Here is a 23429-nt window from a genome sequence, read left to right on the forward strand (position 1 = left end):
CACGAGCAGCCACAGATTGTTAGGATTGATATTTTCTCCAGTTTTGTGTTAATTACCAGATTCTTACCTTTTAATTCTGCTGCAGATTCTCTGTGATCTCTAGGAGCGAGGAGAAATAAGCCCCTTTAATTGCCTCCTTGATGACTTTCTAATGAACCTGGGTGATGAAAAGAGAGGGCAGGCAGCAACTTCGTAACAGGTCATGCACAGGAAGCTGCTGAGGGGAGGATGGCGCACAACAATAGCTGGAATGGCGTCAATGGAATGGCATCAAACACCTGGAAACCATGGAAACTATGTGTTTGATGTATTGGATACCATTCCACCTATTCTGCTCCAGCCATTACCACGAACCCGTCCTCCCCAGTTAAGGTGCCACCAACCTCATTTGAAGGTAAATAATTACGCCGACACTCAAATCAAATGTTATTGGTCACATACACGTGATTAGCAGATGTTATTGCGGGTGTAGCGAAATGCTTGTACTTCTAGCTCCGACAGTGCAGCAATATCTAAAAAATTACACAACATATACCCAATACACACACATCTAAGCAGGGATGAATTAAGACTATATACATACGGACAAGTGATGTCAGAGCGGAACGGACTAAGATACTGAAGAATAGCATACAAAACAGTATATACATATGAGATGATTAATGCAAGATATGTAAACATTATTAAGTGAATGAGATACCGTAGAATATTATAGAAAACAGTATATACATATGAGATGATTAATGCAAGATATGTAAACATTAAGTGACTAAGATACCGTAGAATAGTATAGAATACAGTATATACATATGAGATGAGTAATGCAAGATATGTAAACATTATTAAAGTGACTGGTGTTCCATTCCTTAAAGTGGCCAGTGATTTCTAGTCTATGCCTATAGGCAGCAGCCTCTAACGTGTTAGTGATGGCTGTTTAACAGTCTGATGGACTTGAGATAGAAGCTGTTTTTCACTCTCCCGTGGCTCGGGTTGTTGATGTCCTTGATGATCTTTTTGGCCTTCCTGTGACATCGGGTGCTGTATGTGTCCTGGAGGGCGGGTAGTTTGCCCCCGGTAATGCGTTGGGCAGACCGCACCACCCTCTGGAGAGCCTTGCGGTTGCGGGCAGTGCAGTTGCCGTAACAGGCTGTGATACAGCCTGACAGGATGCTTTCAATTGTGCATCTGTACAAGTTTGTGAGGGTTTTAGGTGACAAGCCAAATTTCTTCCGCCTCCTGAGGTTGAAGAGGTTCTGTTGCACCTTCTTCACCACACTGTCTGTGTGTGTGGTCCATTTCAGTTTGTCAGTGATGTGTACGCCAAGGAACTTGAAGCTTTCCACCTTCTCCACTGCGGTCCTGTCGATGTAGATAAGGGGGTGCAACCTCTGCTGTTTCCTGAAGTCCACGATCAGCTCCTTTGTTTTGTTGACGTTGAGTGAGAGGTTGTTTTCCAGGGACCACACTCGTCAACAGTATGTTGTCCCTTGAAGTATTGACAAAGAATGAATAAAACCCATAGAGAACACACTATCATATGTAAGTTATGATTCTCCTTGCAAGCGTTATGTCAGTATGATATCAGAGGACGGGTAACTGTTTGGTGTACAGCATAGATCCATATTGTCCCTGGTAGAGTTGACTTATTTACTCTGTGGAGTGGAGGAGAGGAGGAGAGGGGGAGAGGAGAGGAGGAGAGCAGGGGGAGAGGAGAGGAGTAGAGGAAGAGAGTAGGAGACGAGAGGAGGAAAGCAGGGGGAGAGAAGAGGAGAGGAGGAGAGGAGAAGAGGTGGAGAGGAGAGGAGGAGTGTGTTTGCGTGTGTGTGTAAGGACAGGAGGCATTGTGATGCCTCCATATTTATCTGTCAGCGTCTCTGTCAGCGTCTCTCAATCCTGCCAGAGTACCAGCTGCTCCTAAAATGGCATCTCCTCAGGATGTCATCTTTCAGAATGACTATCCCCTCTTCCTTTGTTTCTTTATTTCACTCCCTCTCCCCCTCTGGCCCTCTCTCCCTCTGGCCCTGACACAAAGCCTAGCCTGGCCTGGCTTCAGAAGCACTCATCCTCGGCCAAGTTCACACTCCCAGAATGATCGGAGAGACAGCAACGTTTTTCCGCCAATCTGCAGGGAGTCATTTTTATCCCCTCTGCAGTGTGGCAACAGACTGGGACTGCCATGAACACGCACACGCACACGCACACACACACACACACACACACACACACACACACACACACACACACACACACACACACACACACACACACACACACACACACACACAGATATGGACATCAAGGACATACTGAGATGCTGATATTAGATATTGGTAACATGTATCACATATTGGATACAGTTTGTGGATAGAATGCCTGTTTGATGATTAATCAGATCTGAACTCACAGCCAGTGTCCAGTTCAGCCAATCTAGGTTTTTCCTGTTTGTGTATACCTCGCTCCAACATTTAGCATGTCAAAAGATTGCTACATTGTGTTGTGTATATCCTGTGTTTACATTCATCCACATCACACTGTATATTTGTGTCCCCATCTGTGAGATACTGTATGATTCCAAGAAGATGAGTGTCATCTCTCCCTCCCTCCCTGCCTTCGCAGACTGTGGTGGCTGGTTGCCATGTCCCCTCTGGTGTGCTCTCTCTTCTCCACTCTTCTCCTCTCAGCTCCTCTCTTCATCTCTCTGCTCCTCTCTTCATCTCTCTGCTCCTCTCTTCTACTCTCAGCTCCTCTCTTCATCTCTCTGCTCCTCTCTTCATCTCTCTGCTCCTCTCTTCTACTCTCTGCTCCTCTCTTCTACTCTCTGCTCCTCTCCATCTCTCTGCTCCTCTCTTCATCTCTCTGCTCCTCTCTTCTACTCTCTGCTCCTCTCTTCATCTCTCTGCTCCTCTCTTCATCTCTCTGCTCCTCTCTTCTACTCTCTGCTCCTCTCTTCATCTCTCTGCTCCTCTCTTCATCTCTCTGCTCCTCTCTTCTACTCTCTGCTCCTCTCTTCATCTCTCAGCTCCTCTCTTCTGCTCTCTGCTCCTCTATTCTACTCTCTGCTCCTCTCTTCTCCTCTCTGCTCCTCTCCTACTCTCTGCTCCTCTCTTCTACTCTCTGCTCCTCTCTTCTACTCTCTGCTCCTCTCTTCTACTCTCTGCTCCTCTCTTCTACTCTCTGCTCCTCTCTTCATCTCTCTGCTCCTCTCTTCATCTCTCTGCTCCTCTCTTCTCCTCTCTGCTCCTCTCTTCATCTCTCTGCTCCTCTCTTCATCTCTCTGCTCCTCTCTTCATCTCTCTGCTCCTCTCTTCATCTCTCTGCTCCTCTCTTCATCTCTCTGCTCCTCTCTTCATCTCTCTGCTCCTCTCTTCTACTCTCTGCTCCTCTCTTCTCCTCTCTGCTCCTCTCTTCTACTCTCTGCTCCTCTCTTCATCTATCTGCTCCTCTCTGCTCCTCTCAACATCTCTCTGCTCCTCTCTTCATCTCTCTGCTCCTCTCTTCATCTCTCTGCTCCTCTCTTCTCCTCTCTGCTCCTCTCTTCATATCTCAGCTCCTCTCTTCATCTCTCTGCTCCTCTCTTCATATCTCTGCTCCTCTCTTCATCTCTCTGCTCCTCTCTTCTCCTCTCTGCTCCTCTCTTCATATCTCTGCTCCTCTCTTCATATCTCTGCTCCTCTCTGCTCCTCTCTTCATCTCTCTGCTCCTCTCTTTTCCTCTCTGCTCCTCTCTTCATCTCTCTGCTCCTCTCTTCTCCTCTCTGGTCCTCTCTTCATCTTTCTGCTCCTCTCTTCATCTCTCTGCTTCTCTCGTCTACTCTCTGCTCCTCTCTTCATCTCTCTGCATCTCTCTTCATCTCTCTTCATCTCTCTGCATCTCTCTGCATCTCTCTGCATCTCTCTTCATCTCTCTGCATCTCTCTTCATCTCTCTGCATCTCTCTGCATCTCTCTTCATCTCTCTGCATCTCTCTGCATCTCTCTTCATCTCTCTGCATCTCTCTTCATCTCTCTGCATCTCTCTGCTCCTCTCTTCTACTCTCTGCTCCTCTCTTCTCCTCTCTTCATCTCTCTGCTCCTCTCTGCTCCTCTCTTCTACTCTCTTCTGTTCTCTGCTCCTCTCTTCTACTCTCTTCTCATCTTTGCTCCACTCTGCTCCTCTCCTGTTCTCTGCTCCTCTCTGCTCCTCTCTTCTACCCTCTTCTCATCTTTACTCCACTCTTCTCCTCTCTTCTGTTCTCTGCTCCTCTCTTCTCCTCTCTTCTCCACTTTTCTCCTCTCCACTCCTCTCTGCTCCTCTCTTCTCCTCTCTGCTCCAGACTTGATCCTTATTGTGTCTGACTCGCGTCAATGTCCTCTTTGAGCCCCATCTGTCCCTCAACTTTGGAGTCCCAAAATCAATACACAAGGCCCAGGGCAAAGATTCACTTTTCTACCCACCCTTACCTCCCCGGGGCCCGAGTGGGTGGATGGATGGAGGGATGAAAGGAAGGAGGGGGGTGAGGATGTGTTGTACCATGCTTAAGGCTTTCCACAAGTGCCAGTGTGGTCTCAGTAGCGCTCGAGGGTGTCACGCGGGTTGAGGAGGGAGGGAAAGCTGTGAAAATTGCTGGCACTTATTGTTTTATGGTGTTGGGAGTCTCTTTCATTTGAGCCAAGGCCAAGGTCAAACAACTGACACTGTTTAAACACCTAGTTTTGCCCATTCAATAGAAGCACATATTGTTTGAAGAAGATCAATAACTATACGGCAATATAGGGATATCGACAAACTCTTAAAGGAGAAGATTTGATGCGCAAAAATGCAATGTAGGTATTCATATCTCTTAAGATGAGATGCAAAACAATGTGGTAAAGAGTAGACAAACACAGAGAGAGGTTCCTATCCTGATTGAAAGACCTAGAGCGTCTTGTCTGGTTATATTTAGTGAGTAAGGTGGAGTTGTAGTGCCGACATACAGACAGACAGACAGAAAGAGAAAGAGGGTGATTAGCAGGGTTACCTGCTGTGCCGTTTGCAGCCTGACGGGAACCAGCCTTGAACACCCAGACTACAACTTCCCGCTCTCTCCCAGGGGTACCATCACATTCTCTCTCTCTCTCTCTCTCTCTCTCTCTCTCTCTCTCTCTCTCTCTCTCTCTCTCTCTCTCTCTCTCTCTCTCTCTCTCTCTCTCTCTCTCTCTCTCTCTCTCTCTCTACCTTCCTCTGCATCTCTCTCTCCCAGGGGTACCATTACATTCTCTCTCTCTCTCTCTCTCTCTCTATCTCTCTCTCTCTCTCTCTCTCTCTCTCTCTACCTTCCTCTGCATCTCTCTCTCCCAGGGGTACCATCACATTCTCTCTCTCTCTCTCTCTCTCTCTCTCTCTACCTTCCTCTGCATCTCTCTCTCCCAGGGGTACCATCACATTCTCTCTCTCTCTCTCTCTCTCTCTCTCTCTCTCTCTCTCTACCTTCCTCTGCATCTCTCTCTCCCAGGGGTACTATCACATTCTCTCTCTCTCTCTCGCTCTCTCTCTCTCTCTCTCTCTACCTTCCTCTGCATCTCTCTCTCCCAGGGGTACCATCACATTCTCTCTCTCTCTCTCTGTCTCTCTCTCTATCTCTCTCTCTCTCTCTCTCTCTCTCTCTCTCTCTACCTTCCTCTGCATCTCTCTCTCCCAGGGGTACCATTACATTCTCTCTCTCTCTCTCTCTCTCTCTCTCTCTCTCTCTCTCTCTCTCTCTCTCTCTCTCTCTCTCTCTCTCTCTCTCTCTCTCTCTCTCTCTCTCTCTACCTTCCTCTGCATCTCTCTCTCCCAGGGGTACCATCACATTCTCTCTCTCTCTCTCTCTCTCTCTCTCTCTCTCTCTCTACCTTCCTCTGCATCTCTCTCTCCCAGGGGTACCATCACATTCTCTCTCTCTCTCTCTCTCTCTCTCTCTCTCTCTCTCTCTCTCTCTCTCTCTCTCTCTCTCTATCTCTCTCTCTTTCCCTGTTTATCTATTGTTTTACTCCTTCTTTCCCCTTTCTTTCTCTCGTCCCCCTCACTGCATCTTTCTCTAATTTGAGTTTTAGGAGAAACTCCATCTCTCTCACACTTGATCCTTCATATACAACCAAATGAGCCAGGGGCCTCTGGAACCTTAAACAGATATTGTTATAGGCTAGTAGATGCAAAACCAAGAGGCGCTCATGTGAAGAGAAGAGAGTGAGCAACAAAACGCTGTTTAAAGCAGCCGTTCGCACAGTTCCGTCCTTGAGTTGATATACTAGGGCCATACAGTTCAGTAAAAATGTTCAACCAGGTCATGGCTCATAGGATCACAACAAAATTAAATCCACATGTCTGCTTCGCTCTCTGAAGCTCCATAGTAAGCAACAGCAGATTAAAACCCCACCATGTTGCATTTTCATTGTAGGAGAAAACATAAGCTGAGTGATTATGGTGCTCTGCCGTTGCATGTGTTGGCGCGGTGTTGAGACGCAGAGTGACATGAGCCGGGTAATGAGGCAGGACAGGAGTGAACTTCTTGGAGCCTGGCAGAGACAGTCGCTCTCTAATGTCTTTAATGCTCAGTTCACACAGAGCCCTGATGCTGCCTCTTCCCGGGTTCCCCTGTCCTCTGTTAGAGACACACGCGTAAATGCACACACATGCATGCACGCGCACAGACACAAAGGCACACACACACACACACACCGTCTCTGTGAGCTCCCCTGTCCTCCGTTAGAGACACACTCACTCTCTATTTACCCAGCTGTTTGTATTTATGTTTCACTTTTCCTCCAAGCCGTCATTGGTTGGAGATAGTTTTCCAGGCGATGCTCCATTACGCTCCCCCACCCTGCCAGCCCCCCCCCCCCCCCTCCACCCCCACCCGCAGTGTCTCTGCAGTGTTAGCACAGATGCTACCAACCAATTAGACCAAGAGCCACATGGAGATATGCCACAGCAAAGACGGTGTCATTACACACACAGATAGAGAGGGAGAGAGAGAGAGAGAGAGAGAGGAGGGAAAGAGGGAGGGAAGGAAAGAGAGGAGAACAGATAAGGGGAAAGAGGAAGGGGGAAAGAGGGAGAAAGAGAGGGGGAGAGAGGGAGAAAGGGGGAAAAGGAGAGGGGGGAGAGAGGGAGAGCCAAAGGGGGAAGAAGAAAGAGAGAAGGGAGATAGAGAGCGAGAGAGGCAGAGAGAAGGGGGAAGATAGAGGGATGGGGTAAAACAGAGGGAGAGAAGGGAGATATAGAGAATGAGAGAAAGAGAGCGAGAGAGGCAGAGAGAAGGGGGAAGATAGAGGGATGGGGTAAAACAGAGGGAGAAAAGGGAGATATAGAGAATGAGAGAAAGAGAGCGAGAGAGGCAGAGAGAAGGGGGAAGATAGAGGGAGAGAAGGGAGATATAGAGAATGAGAGAAAGAGAGCGAGAGAGGCAGAGAGAAGGGGGAAGGTAGAGGGAGAGAAGGGAGATATAGAGAATGAGAGATAGAGAGCGAGAGAGGCAGAGAGAAGGGAAAAGGAAAAGAAGGCAGTGTCTGTGTGTCCTGTGCTGGGCCAACTCCAGCCGCCGGTGGAGCACATCAAAAATTCATCGGCCCGAGCTTTTTAAGATTTCTGAGAGTTAAGTATCAATTTAACGGTCTTCTGATCTGCTTCATAGCGTGTTTCAAAGATTCACTGCCTGACGGGGCTGGCTGGAAAGACAGCACAGAGACACATAGATGGAGAGAGATGAGATTGGGAGAGTTGTGTTGGAGAGAGTCAAAGATTCAAAGAGAAAGGAGAGGTATATCAAAGAGAGAGAGAGAGAGAGAGAGAGAGAGAGAGAGAGAGAGAGAGAAAGAAAGAGGGATAAGATAGACTACAAAATAGAGGGAGTTATTTGCGCCTGTAGCGTTCAACATGTTTCAGTCTATTTCGCTATACCCCCAGTACAGGATGGGTTTAACTCCTAACTTGGGGACGTTTTTGTGGACACACGCATGTACACACACACACACACGCATGTACACACACACACACACACACACACACACACACACACACACACACACACACACACACACACACACACACACACACACACACACACACACACACACACACACACACACACACATATCTATCTAACAAGCGCTGCCTACTACCTATGTGAACTCAAGACGAGCACATCAGAAAGTGCACTTCAAACGCTTTGTTTTTGCCAGCTCCTGGTTGTGTGAGGCTGCTAGCAGCACAGTGTCAGTGTCTGTGACAGCCAGGCGAAGTGGTTTGAAGCTCACATGGCTTTAAAGGGAGGGCCTCTGTTTGTGCGGAGGTGGAAGACTTAAAGATCTGATAACTGTGCTCCCAGAAAGTGGAAAGTTTGGTAGTGAAAAAACAGGGATGTTGGTTGTGTGTTGCCTTCGGGGCCTGGGGCTCCTGACAGGAATGATAGCCGGATCAAGTCGGGGGAAGGAAATTCTTGCAGATGCCTGCCACAGGGCTTCACAGCTCCATTCCGTCATGCCAAGTTTACCACCTGAAGGGGAATCCACGTCTCTCTTTTCTACCCCAGCCTACCTCCTCCATCTCTCCCTCTGTCCCCCCTCATCCTACTCTACCACTCCTCTCTCTCTCTTTCTCTCTTTGTCCCTCTTTCTCTCTGTCCCTCTCTCTCTCGCTCTCCTCGCGCTCCTCGCGCTCTCTCTCTCCATCTCTCTCCCTCTCCTCCTCTCTCCTTCCTCTCTCTCTAATGAGGTACTATGGGGGAAAGCACTAGCTCAATTAAATGTAGAAACTTGGCAGAGAGGAGCGAGACGGTACCAATTTCCTGTTTTTCCCCTCTGCACAACACACATGTATGCACCAGGCTATAGATTTCATACTGGAATGCGTGTTTGTGTGTCCGCCTTTGCGTGTGTGTGCGTGTGTGCGCATGTCTGTGTATGAGTGCCCCGTACTGAACATGCAGCGGGCATTTTTTTGCTCCTGAGAATGTGCTTGTGCTCAGATTGTAGCAAAGTTTCTCAGAGATTCTGCAGATTAATTGGACTGACTAATGAAAAGCATTTGGGTTGGTCTCAGTGAAGTGTCTGAATGAGAGAGAAAAAGGAAACATGGATGGAGAGGAGAAAGAGGGAGGATGGAGAAAAGGGATTTATAGGGAAATAGGGAGGTGGAGAGAGACAGAGAGAGACAAAAACACAGACAGGAAGATAGATAAAGAGAGAGACAAAAAAAGAGAGCGCGCGAGAGAGAGAGCAGGAGAACTGGGAGGGTTGGCCAAGGTGTTTGTTTCCTCGTGCAAGTCAGGCCTCCCAGCTGTTGTGTAGAGCTCTGGGGAAACCTGATCTATCAGTGGAACAGGGCAGGGTTAACCTTAACACTACCACCCAGGGAGATTGAAGGATGGAGGGAGAGGAGGGGTGGAGATGGCAAGAGAGAGGAGGAGAAGGGTGGCGAGGAGAGGGGTGGAGAGGAAAGGAGAGGGGAGGAGAGGAAATGGGACGAGTGCAGAGGGGAGGAAAGGAGAGGAGGGGAAAGGAGAGAGGAGGAGAGGATATGAATTTTGATTTATTACGATCCCCAGTAGCCGACGGCAATGGTGACAGCTAGTCTTACTGAGGTCCGACACATAACGAAAAAGACATGACAGACCAAATACTTTATCATTTACATACATTTAAAAACATGAACATGTAGTGTATCTATCAGTTCCACATACATGTCAGTACATACAACAAGTAGGTCACATGGGGGAGAGGCGTAGTGCCGTGAGGTGTTGCTTTATTTGTTTTTTGAAACCAGGTTTGCTGTTTACTTGCGCTATAAAGGATGGAAGGGAGTTCCATGCACTCATGGCTCTGTATAATACTTTACATTAGCTTGAATTTGTTCTGGACCTGTGGACTGTGAAAAGACCCCCGGTGACATGTCTGGTGGGGTAAGTGTGTGTGTCAGAGCTGTGTGGAAGTTGACTATGCAAACAATTTGGAATTTCCAACACATTAATATTTCTTATAAAAACAAGACGTGATGTAGGCATGCATAGTATTAATATTAGCCCTCTGATTACATTGAAGAACAAGACGTGATGTAGGCATGCATAGTATTAATATTAGCCCTCTGATTACAGTAAAGAGCAAGACGTGATGTAGGCATGCATAGTATTAATATTAGCCCTCTGATTACAGTAAAGAGCAAGACGTGATGTAGGCATGCATAGTATTAATATTAGCCCTCTGGTTACAGTAAAGAGCAAGACGTAATGTAGGCATGCATAGTATTAATATTAGCCCTCTGATTACAGTAAAGAGCAAGACGTGATGTAGGCATGCATAGTATTAATATTAGCCCTCTGATTACAGTGAAGAGCAAGACGTGATGTAGGCATGCATAGTATTAATATTAGCCCTCTGGTTACAGTGAAGAGCAAGACGTGATGTAGGCATGCATAGTATTAATATTAGCCCTCTGATTACAGTAAAGAGCAAGACGTGATGTAGTCATGCATAGTATTAATATTAGCCCTCTGGTTACAGTAAAGAGCAAGACGTGATGTAGGCATGCATAGTATTAATATTAGCCCTCTGATTACAGTAAAGAGCAAGACGTGATGTAGGCATGCATAGTATTAATATTAGCCCTCTGATTACAGTAAAGAGCAAGACGTGATGTAGGCATGCATAGTATTAATATTAGCCCTCTGATTACAGTAAAGAGCAAGACGTGATGTAGGCATGCATAGTATTAATATTAGCCCTCTGATTACAGTGAAGAGCAAGACGTGATGTAGGCATGCATAGTATTAATATTAGCCCTCTGGTTACAGTGAAGAGCAAGACGTGATGTAGGCATGCATAGTATTAATATTAGCCCTCTGGTTACAGTGAAGAGCAAGACGTGATGTAGGCATGCATAGTATTAATATTAGCCCTCTGGTTACAGTGAAGAGCAAGACGTGATGTAGGCATGCATAGTATTAATATTAGCCCTCTGGTTACAGTGAAGAGCAAGACGTGCGGCTCTGTTCTGGGCCAGCTGCAGCTTAACTAGATCTTTCTTTGCAGCATGTGACCATATGACTGGTCAATAACCAAGAAAGATAAAACTAGGGCCTGCAGGAATTGCTTTGTGGATTGTGATGTCAAAAAACAGAGCATCTCTTTATTATGGACAGACCTCTCCCCATATTTACAACTATTGAATTTACAGTATATGTTTTGACCATGACGGTTCACAATCTAAGGTAACACCAAGTAATTTAGTCTCCTCAACTTGTTCAACAGCCACACCATTCATTACCAGATTCAACTGAGGTCTTGAACTTAGGGAATGATTTGTACCAAATCCAATGCTCTTAGTTTTAGAGATGTTCAGCACCAGTTTATTACTGGCCACCCATTCCCAAACAGACTGCAACTTTGTTAAGGTTTTCAGTGACTTCATTAGCTGTGGTTGCTGATGAGTATATGGTTGAATCATCAGCATACTGTACATGGACACATATGCTTTGTTTAATGCCAGTGGCAGGTCATTGTTAAAAATAGAAAAGAGTAGAGAGCCTTGAGAGCTGCCCTGCGGTACACCACACTGTACATGTTTGACATTAGAGAAGCTTCCATTAAAGAAAACCCGTTGTATTAGATAGATAGCTCTCAATCCACGATATGGCGGAGGTTGAAAAGCCATAACAAATAAGTTGACCCAACAATAGGTTATGGTCAATAATATCAAAAGCTGAACTGAAATCTAACAGTACAGCTCTCACAATCATCTTATTATCAATTTATTTCAACCAATCACCAGTCATTTGTGTCAGTTCAGTACATGTTAGTTCACTTCTCTATAAGCATGCTAAAAGTCTTCTGTTAATTTGTTTACAGAGAAATAGCATTGTATTTGGTCAAACACATTTTTTTTCAACTGTTTGCTAAGAGCTGTCAGAAAGCTCATAGGTCTGCTGTTAGAATCAGTAAAGGCCTCTTTACCACTCTTGGGTAGCGGAATGACTATGTCTTCCCTCCAGGCCTGAGGACAAACATTTTCCTCTAGGCTCAGATTAAAGATATGACTGATAGGAGTGGCTATAGAGTCATCTACCATCCTCACTAGCTTTCCATCTAAGCTGTCAATGCCAGGAGGTTTGTCATTATATCAAGGGAAGGAGAGGAAAGGAAAGGAGAGGGGAGGAAGGATGAAAAAGAGGAGATTAGAGATGAATAAGTGGGGGAGGAAGAAAGAGAAATGGAAAGAGATTGAGAGATGGATACATACACTCATACACATACAACAAGCCAGAGAGAAACGGAGAGTGGCCTAGTTGAGAGTTGAGGACCCATATGTTGCTCTGACTCAGCCCGTGTCCAGGGAACCCTAGAGTGGGCAGAAGGAGGCTCTCTGTCCCCCTGTCATGTGGTGGGTCTGTACCTCCTGGGGAGTGGGCTAGGACTGAACAATCTCCTCTCTCACGTCACTATCTCCTTACCATTCCTGCCTCTCTGTCTGTAGTAATAAGAGTTTACTAGTAAGATACATACATGTTCCATCTGTTGTGTCACGTTCCCAGAGGTGGGGGGGTCATGGGGTCGGGGGGGGGGGGGGGGGGGGGGGGGGGGTTGAAACGGGGGGGGGGGGGTTGAAGGTCTACAGAGCGTGCTGCAAGCACAAGCAAAACCATATTGAGAAAAGCAACAGCTCGCCCCCACTCCCTTCTCCTCCCGCTACCCCCCCACCCCCCCCATCCCCTCCTCCCTTGTCTTCCCCACTGTCTCGTGAGGGAGGCTGAGGTCAATCTATGGTATGTGGGATGTGGGTTTTTTCTCTCCCCAAAAAATAAACATGTGAAGCAGGAGGTCTGAGGATCTGCAGAGCTATCCATCAGGGGGCGTTGTAGAAAGATAGGGAGCAGCTGTGACCTATTATTTTCCCGCTCCTTACCTTCTCCCATCTCCATCTCACCCCTCACTTGCTGGATCTTCAGAAACGTATATTGTTTTACAGACGTTGACAAAGTACTCAATGAATCTCTCAAACCCATATATCTACACACTTAAACAAGCCTGAAACTCCCTTTCTTCATAATGTTCCAATGACTGAATGTAGCCAATTCTGATAGTAAGGGCTTTGTCAGTGGAAGAAATAGTATTACTCTGCATAGCTTTCATACTCAACAGACTTCTGGAGTCTTTTTGAAGTTGCCGGAAATAAAGAATAGCACAAACCCCAAATAGTTCATGATCCTAAACTGGAAAGTGTGAGTGTGCGTTTGTTTGTGCGTCCATGTGTGTGTGTGTGTGTGTGTGTTCTTTATGAGACGTTAAGGGTTTGGGTGTACTGCTCTGACTCCACTATACTGTCCAGCTTATTCTGCTATTGCTACAGTTCCAGGGTCAGCTCATTCTGCTATTGCTACAGTTCCAGGGTCAGCTCATTCTGCTATTGCTTCAGTACCAGGGTCAGCTCATTCTGCTATTGCTACAGTTCCAGGGTCAGCAGCATTGGTTGCTAAGGTAGACAGGCAGAGAGAGAGAAAGGAAGGAATCATCTTCCCAGCCCAGGCTGAGGCTGGTTACATCTTGCCCTCTCCCCTGCCAGCTCCATTCAAAGGCCGTCTTTGTCTCAGCTTCTGGATCTGCAACAACTGCACAACGACTGGAATGTGCTGTGTTGGTGTGTGTGTGTTGGTGCGTATCGCTATTTGTGGGTAAGCAATCAGTGTGCGTGTTGGTGTATGTGTGTGTATGTGTGTATTTTCCGTTGTGTGCGTGTTGTAGCTGTAATCAATGCCGTCTCTTTTGGATTCAGCTCATGCATCCCAGGCAGCGATTACTGGCTGGATGTTTGGCAGAGAGAGAGACCCTGCAGGAAGGCAGAGAGAGACAGAGAGAGAGAGAGACCCTGCAGGAAGGCAGAGAGAGACAGAGAGAGAGACCCTGCAGGAAGGCAGAGAGAGACAGAGAGAGAGAGAGACCCTGCAGGAAGGCAGAGAGAGACAGAGAGAGAGAGACCCTGCAGGAAGGCAGAGAGAGAGAGACCCTGCAGGAAGGCAGAGAGAGACAGAGAGAGAGAGACCCTGCAGGAAGGCAGAGAGAGACAGAGAGAGAGAGAGACCCTGCAGGAAGGCAGAGAGAGAGACAGAGAGAGAGAGACCCTGCAGGAAGGCAGAGAGACAGAGAGAGAGAGAGACCCTGCAGGAAGGCAGAGAGAGACAGAGAGAGAGAGAGACCCTGCAGGAAGGCAGGGAGAGACAGAGAGAGAGAGACCCTGCAGGAAGGCAGAGAGAGACACAGAGAGAGACCCTGAAGGAAGGCAGAGAGAGACAGAGAGAGAGAGAGACCCTGCAGGAAGGCAGAGAGAGACAGAGAGAGAGAGACCCTGCAGGAAGGCAGAGAGAGACAGAGAGAGAGAGAGACCCTGCAGGAAGGCAGAGAGAGACAGAGAGAGAGAGACCCTGCAGGAAGGCAGAGAGAGGCAGAGAGAGAGAGACCCTGCAGGAAGGCAGAGAGAGACAGAGAGAGAGAGACCCTGCAGGAAGGCAGAGAGAGACAGAGAGAGAGAGACCCTGCAGGAAGGCAGAGAGAGACAGAGAGAGAGAGAGACCCTGCAGGAAGGCAGAGAGAGACAGAGAGAGAGAGAGACCCTGCAGGAAGGCAGAGAGAGACAGAGAGAGAGAGACCCTGCAGGAAGGCAGAGAGACAGAGAGAGAGACCCTGCAGGAAGGCAGAGAGAGACAGAGAGAGAGAGACCCTGCAGGAAGGCAGAGAGAGACAGAGAGAGAGACCCTGCAGGAAGGCAGAGAGAGACAGAGAGAGAGAGACCCTGCAGGAAGGCAGAGAGAGACAGAGAGAGAGAGAGACCCTGCAGGAAGGCAGAGAGAGACAGAGAGAGAGAGACCCTGCAGGAAGGCAGAGAGAGACAGAGAGAGAGAGACCCTGCAGGAAGGCAGAGAGAGACAGAGAGAGAGAGAGACCCTGCAGGAAGGCAGAGAGAGACAGAGAGAGAGACCCTGCAGGAAGGCAGAGAGAGACAGAGAGAGAGAGAGACCCTGCAGGAAGGCAGAGAGAGACAGAGAGAGAGAGAGACCCTTCAGGAAGGCAGAGAGAGAGAGACAGAGAGAGAGACCCTGCAGGAAGGCAGAGAGAGACAGAGAGAGAGAGACCCTTCAGGAAGGCAGAGAGAGAGATAGAGAGGCCTCTGGCAGGCGATCTGACGACTCCCTGGGTGTTAGGGGTTAATCATGCCTTTGTTGTGCATCGCCTGTGTGTCACTCTCCACTCCCTGGGTGGTGAGAAGGACAGGGTTTGCTCCCAGGCTGCAGCCTGATTACACTGCGACAGGGCCATTCTGGAGTAAAACCCCCATGTGTGTTTCGTATCGAGGGGGGACCATATACAGACACACACACACACACACACACACACACACACACACACACACACACACACACACACACACACACACACACACACACACACACACACACACACACACACACACATAGGAGCACGCAAACCAAACACACACACACACACTTTTTTCACTCTAACCGTTTTGTGGTTTCGCTCACATCCTTTGAGGAGGCGATGGGGTGAGGGGCGATGGGGCGAGGGGCGAGGGGCGAGGGGCAAGGATGAGGGTGTTGCACGGCTCCTGGAATAATCACAGTAGGTGTCACAACTGTATTAGATAAAATGCCTCTGGGCCACGCTCTTCGCTCCCCAGGCTCCTGATATTTTCCTCAGTCTGGGTGAGATGTGTGAGTACACTGTCCAAGGACACGACATGGAGATCACACCTCACCTCAGGGAGAAGAAAAGGCTTACAGAACGCCAGTGAAGGGAGCAGAACCACCGACTGAGCCAATAGGATTAAACCCTTCGCGCGACCTTCACAGTTTACTGTTTAGAAAAGAGCTTCATTTGAGTGAGAACTCTCCCAGCCAAACACACAAAGGAGTGAGCCAGTGTGTCCACACACGTGGAGATGTGAGGCTGAAGCATGACGCATGGGCAGTGGTGGGAAAAGGACTCCATTGTCATACTTGAGTAAAAGTGAAAGATACCTCACATTTTTTTTCAATTGCTAACATGCGTTGGTCAAAACTGAAGTCACATTGTCAAAACTCTTCACGCTGTCAGCGAAACAGAAGTGTGTGTGGACCAAACTGTGAATCATTTTTTATTGCTTTCACACAAAATGCATTCAATGACCACATTCTCCGAAATCCATGAACTATTTTCTCATTCATACCCCACCAGCTGCTAAACGATATATTTGCAGCACATGTTGTCAAATGCTAACACACTGTTTCCAAAACGGTTAAAAACACATTCAAAACAGAATGATGGCAAATGTCATGCATTTCTGCAGTACCCAGATTGAAACATATAGAAAATCTCAGCAGAATATGTAATCATTCCAAACACAGCTGATTGCAATTTCAGCTGAAAGCCGACCCAAGTGTCCTGTTCTCGATACCAAACAGACAAAGGAGGACGGCTTCGTAATGATTTAGTTTGGAAACATGGATCAAGGAAGACAGGTTGGTGGGGCAGAAGAGTGGCAGGGAGAGGGAGAATTCGTGGAGGACAACGGAGAGGAAGACATGTTGGTGGGGCAGAAGAGTGGCAGGGAGAGGGAGAATTCGTGGAGGACAACGGAGAGGAAGACAGGTTGGTGGGGAAAGAAGAGTGGCAGGGAGAGGGAGAATGTGTGAAGGACAACGGAGAGGAAGACAGGTTGGTGGGGAGAGAAGAGTGGCAGGGAGAGGGAGAATGTGTGGAGGACAAAGGAGAGGAAGACCAAGAGCGGTGGTCTCTGATGAGATAAGGGCCACAGTTATTGACCATGTTGTAAACCATGGTCTCTCTTTGAGAGAGGCCGGTTTAAGGGTGCAACCAAATCTGCAGCGTTCAACAGTTGCATCAATAGTACGAATTTTCCAGCAAAACAATTGGTGAAATGTTTATCCTTCAATGATAATTGAACTACATATTACAGTACAATACAGTATGTTCACATTTTTACATGTACTGACATTTAGAAATATATTGATTGTTTTGTGTTTTTCAGTAGGATCCAAAGGTTGCCTCCCACAGGAGGGAGAGGCAGAATATTATCAGATGTGCAGGAAATTGCCATTGTTGACATTGTAATTGGCAACAACGCAATAAAACTGCGGGAAATTTGGGACAGAGTGCAGGCAGACAATATCACTGTTGGGAATGTGAATACGGTCAGCACAACGACAATCGCCACATTCCCAGAGAAACATAAAATAAGGATGAAGCCGTTGTACACTTTGAGAGAAATGGTGAACGTGTGAATGAACTCCGGTATCAATATGTCCAGGTAAGATGTCTGTTCAATAACCAAACAGGGTACATACACAGCTATGCATAATGTAAAGTACTGTAAAACTGTGTATTTACTGTATTTTAGAAAGTAATGGAGATGGAAGCCAGGCAAACTTCACATACAGTGGGGCAAAAAAGTATTTAGTCAGCCACCAATTGTGCAAGTTCTCCCACTTAAAAAGATGAGAAAGGCCTGTAATTTTCATCATAGGTACACTTCAACTATGACAGACAAAATGAGAAAAGAAAATCCAGAAAATCACATTGTAGGATTTTTTATGAATTTATTTGCAAATTATGGTGGAAAATAAGTATTTGGTCAATAACAAAAGTTTATCTCAATACTTTGTTATATACCCTTTGTTGGCAATGACAGAGGTCAAACGTTTTCTGTAAGTCTTCACAAGGTTTTCACACAGTGTTGCTGGTATTTTGGCCCATTCCTCCATGCAGATCTCCTCTAGAGCAGTGATGTTTTGGGGCTGTTGCTGGGCAACACGGACTTTCAACTCCCTCCAAAGATTTTCTATGGGGTTGAGATCTGGAGACTGGCTAGGCCACTCCAGGACCTTGAAATGCTTCTTACGAAGCCACTCCTTCGTTGCCCGGGCGGTGTGTTTGGGATCATTGTCATGCTGAAAGACCCAGCCATGTTTCATCTTCAATGCCCTTGCTGATGGAAGGAGGTTTTCACTCAAAATCTCACGATACATGGCCCCATTCATTCTTTCCTTTACACGGATGAGTCGTCCTGGTCCCTTTGCAGAAAAACAGCCTCAAAGCATGATGTTTCCACCCCCATGCTTCACAGTAGGTATGGTGTTCTTTGGATGCAACTCAGCATTCTTTGTCCTCCAAACACAACGAGTTGAGTTTTTACCAAAAAGTTATTTTTTGGTTTCATCTGACATTCTCCCAATCTTCTTCTGGATCATCCAAATGCTCTCTAGCAAACTTCAGACGGGCCTGGACATGTACTGGCTTAAGCAGGGGGACACGTCTGGCACTGCAGGATTTGAGTCACTGGCGGCGTAGTGTGTTACTGATGGTAGGCTTTGTTACTTTGGTCCCAGCTCTCTGCAGGTCATTCACTAGGTCCCCTCGTGTGGTTCTGGGATTTTTGCTCACCGTTCTTGTGATCATTTTGACCCCACGGGGTGAGATCTTGCGTGGAGCCCCAGATCGAGGGAGATTAGCAGTGGTCTTGTATGTCTTCCATTTCCTAATAATTGCTCCCACAGTTGATTTCTTCAAACCAAGCTGCTTACCTATTGCAGATTCAGTCTTCCCAGTCTGGTGCAGGTCTACAATTTTGTTTCTGGTGTCCTTTGACAGCTCTTTGGTCTTGGCCATAGTGGAGTTTGGAGTGTGACTGTTTGAGGTTGTGGACAGGTGTCTTTTATACTGATAACAAGTTCAAACAGGTGCAATTAATACAGGTAACGAGTGGAGGACAGAGGAGCATCTTAAAGAAGAAGTTACAGGTCTGTGAGAGCCAGAAATCTTGCTTGTTTGTAGGTGACCAAATACTTATTTTCCACCATAATTTGCAAATAAATTCATAAAAAATCCTACAATGTGATTTTCTGGATTTTCTTTTCTCATTTTGTCTGTCATAGTTGAAGTGTACCTATGATGAAAATTACAGGCCTCTCTCATCTTTTTAAGTGGGAGAACTTGCACAATTGGTGGCTGACTAAATACTTTTTTGCCCAACTGTACATCTTTGTGGATGAAGCTGGATTCAACCTGGCAAAAACACGCCGCAGGGGAAGAAATGTGATTGGACAGAGAGCAACCGTGGATGTCCCAGGCCAGAGAGGAGCTAACATCCCAATGTGTGCAGCACTGTCCAATGATGCTTTGCTGTTACACAAACCACTCATTGGCCCCTACTATACAGAGAGGCTCGTTTCTTTTCTGGATGACTTGTGCCAGCGGAGGAGAGAGGGGCAAGATACTCCCCGACTTTCATTGTTGTGTGGGATAATGTGGCATTCCACCACTCTGCTGCAGTCACAGACTGGTTTGCGGCACATCCCAGGATGTCAGTACTGTTCCTGCCTCCATACTCCCCCTTCCTAAAGCCCATATGGGAATTTTTCTCTGTGTAGAGATGGAAGGTTTATGACCACCATCCACATGACCAGATGTCCTTACTGGATGCCATGAACGCTGGGTGTGGAGACACTTCTCCTGAAGACTGCCAGGGTGTGGAGACACTTCTCCTGAAGACAGTATGAGTGATTATACTATACATGTTGATGAGAACTAGAACCCTCACAGTACTGTACAGTATATATTTGCGTCATCGATATTTGATATTTGCGTCATCGATATATAGTGAAACATTTAAGGAAATAAAACCGTAAGTTAAGCACACTGCGGAATGATGGGTCATGTTTCTCGCGTTCTGTGCTATTGAAGCACCAGAGTGTGAACAAGCGAGTGGCGCTGTAAAACCTCAACGCCCTCTCTCCTCTTGCTGATGAAATCTAACAGAGGTTGCAAGCCGCTTGATGAAACAGTTGGATGTTTTCTGGCCTCCGTTCTGTGCACCTGCTCATGGTGTTGTGATTTGGAGAAATGCTCCGGTATTCATTAAGTACACCGTCACACTGACTGTGGTCCTTCCTGTTTAGATGTTTACCTGTAAACATCTAAACAGGAAGGACAACATGTGAGCATTTGACAACATGAGGAAAGATGACATGATACAACATGATATCATCCCTGACATATGATACTCTGCTCATAACCAGGACCGGTGGTTAATGATGGACTAATACGAATGGTCGTAATTAGTGACTTTCCTCATGTTGTCAAATGCTCACATGTTGTCCTTCCTGTTTAGATGTTTACAGGTGAACTGAATACCTGGGGACTCATTTATCAACCGTGTGTACATTTCTCACAAAATTCTGGCATACGTGGAGATTCTAGGATTTGTGTGCACAACAAGTTATTGGGATTTATCAAACTGCCACACACAACATATAGGCATGTTTTCATTGTTAAATCAGAGCCATACTATATTTCTGCGCTCGTGAACGAGTGTTACACCCCGCCTGGAAAATACCCTCTATTCACATTTTATGGTAACAAAAACACCATAATTTACTGTATAATTTGGAGATGTTGGAACTGGACCATGCCAGTTCATAAAAAAAGCGTGCAATGGCAAATTGTATCACATTTCTGTAGAAGTGTGGGCAGAATGTTTTCCTCTTTGCAGTGACTTTTGGAAACAAAAAAGGAATGCCACCTATTTCGAGTGCCAAACACTGGCCGTGCATTCTGCAAGATTGAACAATTTATGTAAAAGACTAATTGTTGTTCAATATTTTGTTTATTAATAGATGATTGTGTTTCTATCGCCTGCCTCGGTATAGGCTCTGAGATTAAATAGGCTATGACGTCGCATTCCTATCGCACAGCAATACTGTAGCCTACCCTATCAAATATTATAGGGCTACCGGTCTATTTACTTTCGAACATGGTTGACTATTGAATTAGTGATCGATAAATGGTAGGCTAATATTAGTTGTGTAGCAGAATAACCCAGTCATGTCAGAAAAGGAGAGACATGCTGTCACGTTCCTGACCTGTTTTCTGTTATTTTTGTATGTGTTTAGTTGGTCCGGGCGTGAGTTGGGGTGGGCATTCTATGTTTTGTGTTTCTATGTTTAGGTCAGGTGTAATTAGCCTTATATGGTTCTCAATCAGGGACAGGTGTTTGACGTTTCCTCTGATTGAGAACCATATAAAGGTAGGCTGTTCACACTGTTTGTTTGTGGGTGATTGTCTTCTGTGTCTGTGTATGTTGCACCACACGGGACTGTTTCGGTTTGTTCGTTCGTTTGATGTAGTCTGTTCCTGTTCGTGAGTTCTTCGTGTATTTATGTAAGTTTCATGTTCAGGTCTGTCTACGTCGTTTTGTTATTTTGTAGTTTGTTGAAGTGTTTTCGGTTTTCGTCTTTACTTTAATAAACTTCATTATGTCCAAATTCCACGCTGCGCTTTGGTCCAATCCCTACTCCTCCTCTTCTTCCGAAGAGGAGGAGGACACCCGTTACACATGCCCTGCAATATGATTATGATTTAGGCCTATATAATAAAAGTACAAGGAATATATTAAACGACATGCTGCTAAGGAATCTCCTTACCAACAGCAATGCATATGTTTTATCATTAGGCATATGTTTTAATTATAAATCCTGTGCACCAAAATCTCATGGTATGAGTGTTACATGGAGATACTCACCCTTTCCCATCAAGGTAAACATTTAGAAATACCAACCTTTGCTGAAAAACTGCCGCACCTCAGGTTTAGTCTTTTTTGTCCGCAAGCAACTTTGATAAATGAGGCACCTACGCTGTCCAGAGTCACATCGTATCAAGGCATATGTTTTAATATGGTTCATTTAGAAACATTTTGGGGGGATGGTAAAGATCTTTGCCATCAGTCTTGTTGACAACGTGCCTGGTATCATATGTCAGGATGGAGAGTTGCTGATCACACATGTGACTTATTTAAGTTGGTACAGATTTGAATGTCATTTTCATATCTGGTTATTGCCCCTGGCATGGAATTACCTACTTGGTGATCAGAATTGAGTCGGTCATGGCAGAAAAATGCCAATCACCAATGACAGTATGAGTCACATGGCCAAAATGTCGCTGTCCAGTTGAATTACATTCAATATAGACTTTAATCATTACGCTGGATGGAGAAATGGGATGAACTATTACCGTTCGTCTCTTTTAGGAATGTAACTGGGCTTCTCTCACTGCTTTTAACAACGGACACACGTCTAAGTGTTTCGCTTTGTCACTCCACCTAAAGTATCTCAACGAAAGATGAACTGCATTCAACACTAAGCTATTGTGCATACAAGTCAAGGCCTTTTTCTAGGTTCCTAGATATCTGAGAACTGGACATGGCCTCTACAGCATCGACTGTCCCAGATCTTCACTGAGGTCAATGATTCATGGACGAATAGGAACTCTTTACATATCATCCCTGACATATGATACTCTCCTCATAACCAGGACCGGTGGTTAATGATGGACTGACTTTCCTCTTTTTGCATACTGTGCTCCAGGTAATGAATTTGTTTTCGGCGCATGGACCAACGTCATCAGGTGGGAGAGAGATTTCGATTTACAAAGCACTGGCTCTTCAGACTCAAACAAAACCTCCATCCAATGAGAACAAACAGAGAGAACTAGTTCAATTGAGGTATGGATCTTTCTAGCTTGTGCAAATGTAACGATTGTTACAGACCATCATGCATTTTGTTCTTCTATACTGATTACTTTTTGTTGTTCAAATCTCTTTTGTATCTTTTCGCAGTGTCAACTGAAAACACTGGGATACCAAAGAGATTAATTACTCTACATCAAATAACTCCAGCACTGCTTCCACTTCCTATTTGGATCTCTACTTAGCCCCTGCGGTAACCAACATCATCCTAAGTCTCCCCACCAATGTCTACGTCTTGTGGAAGATAGTGACCGGAGGGGAAAGACTGGTGGCCTCTGACTTCTTCGCTCCTCAACCTGTCTGTGTCTGAGATCCACTGCTGCCTGTGCCTGGCCTTGAACCTTCCGGACTGATACGTCCTGGGACGGTTTTAGGGAAAGGTTTTACAGTGTAGAGTATTAAGACTTTGGCAATGAGAAGGTTTGAATCCTAAGCAACATGCCAACATGTTGTTTTGAAGTACAGTAGACCAACTTCGCTACTGTACTAGATAATAGCAGTGTGCTGGAATACCTTGGTAGAGCAGGATTTAGGCCGTGTGGTGGTCATGTGAATTTCCATTTTTTTCAGCTTCAGCCCAGTCTAACTTCACACTTTTAAAAATATAGTTTTTGAGTTTAGTCATTATACACTGCTCAAAAAAATAAAGGGAACACTTAAACAACACAATGTAACTCCAAGTCAATCACACTTCTGTGAAATCAAACTGTCCACTTAGGAAGCAACACTGATTGACAATACATTTCACATGCTGTTGTGCAAATGGAATAGACAAAAGGTGGAAATTATAGGCAATTAGCAAGACACCCCCAATAAAGGAGTGATTCTGCAGGTGGTGACCACAGACCACTTCTC

Source organism: Salvelinus namaycush, chromosome 17 (assembly GCF_016432855.1).
Source record: "Salvelinus namaycush isolate Seneca chromosome 17, SaNama_1.0, whole genome shotgun sequence".
NCBI classification, from domain to species: domain Eukaryota; kingdom Metazoa; phylum Chordata; class Actinopteri; order Salmoniformes; family Salmonidae; genus Salvelinus; species Salvelinus namaycush.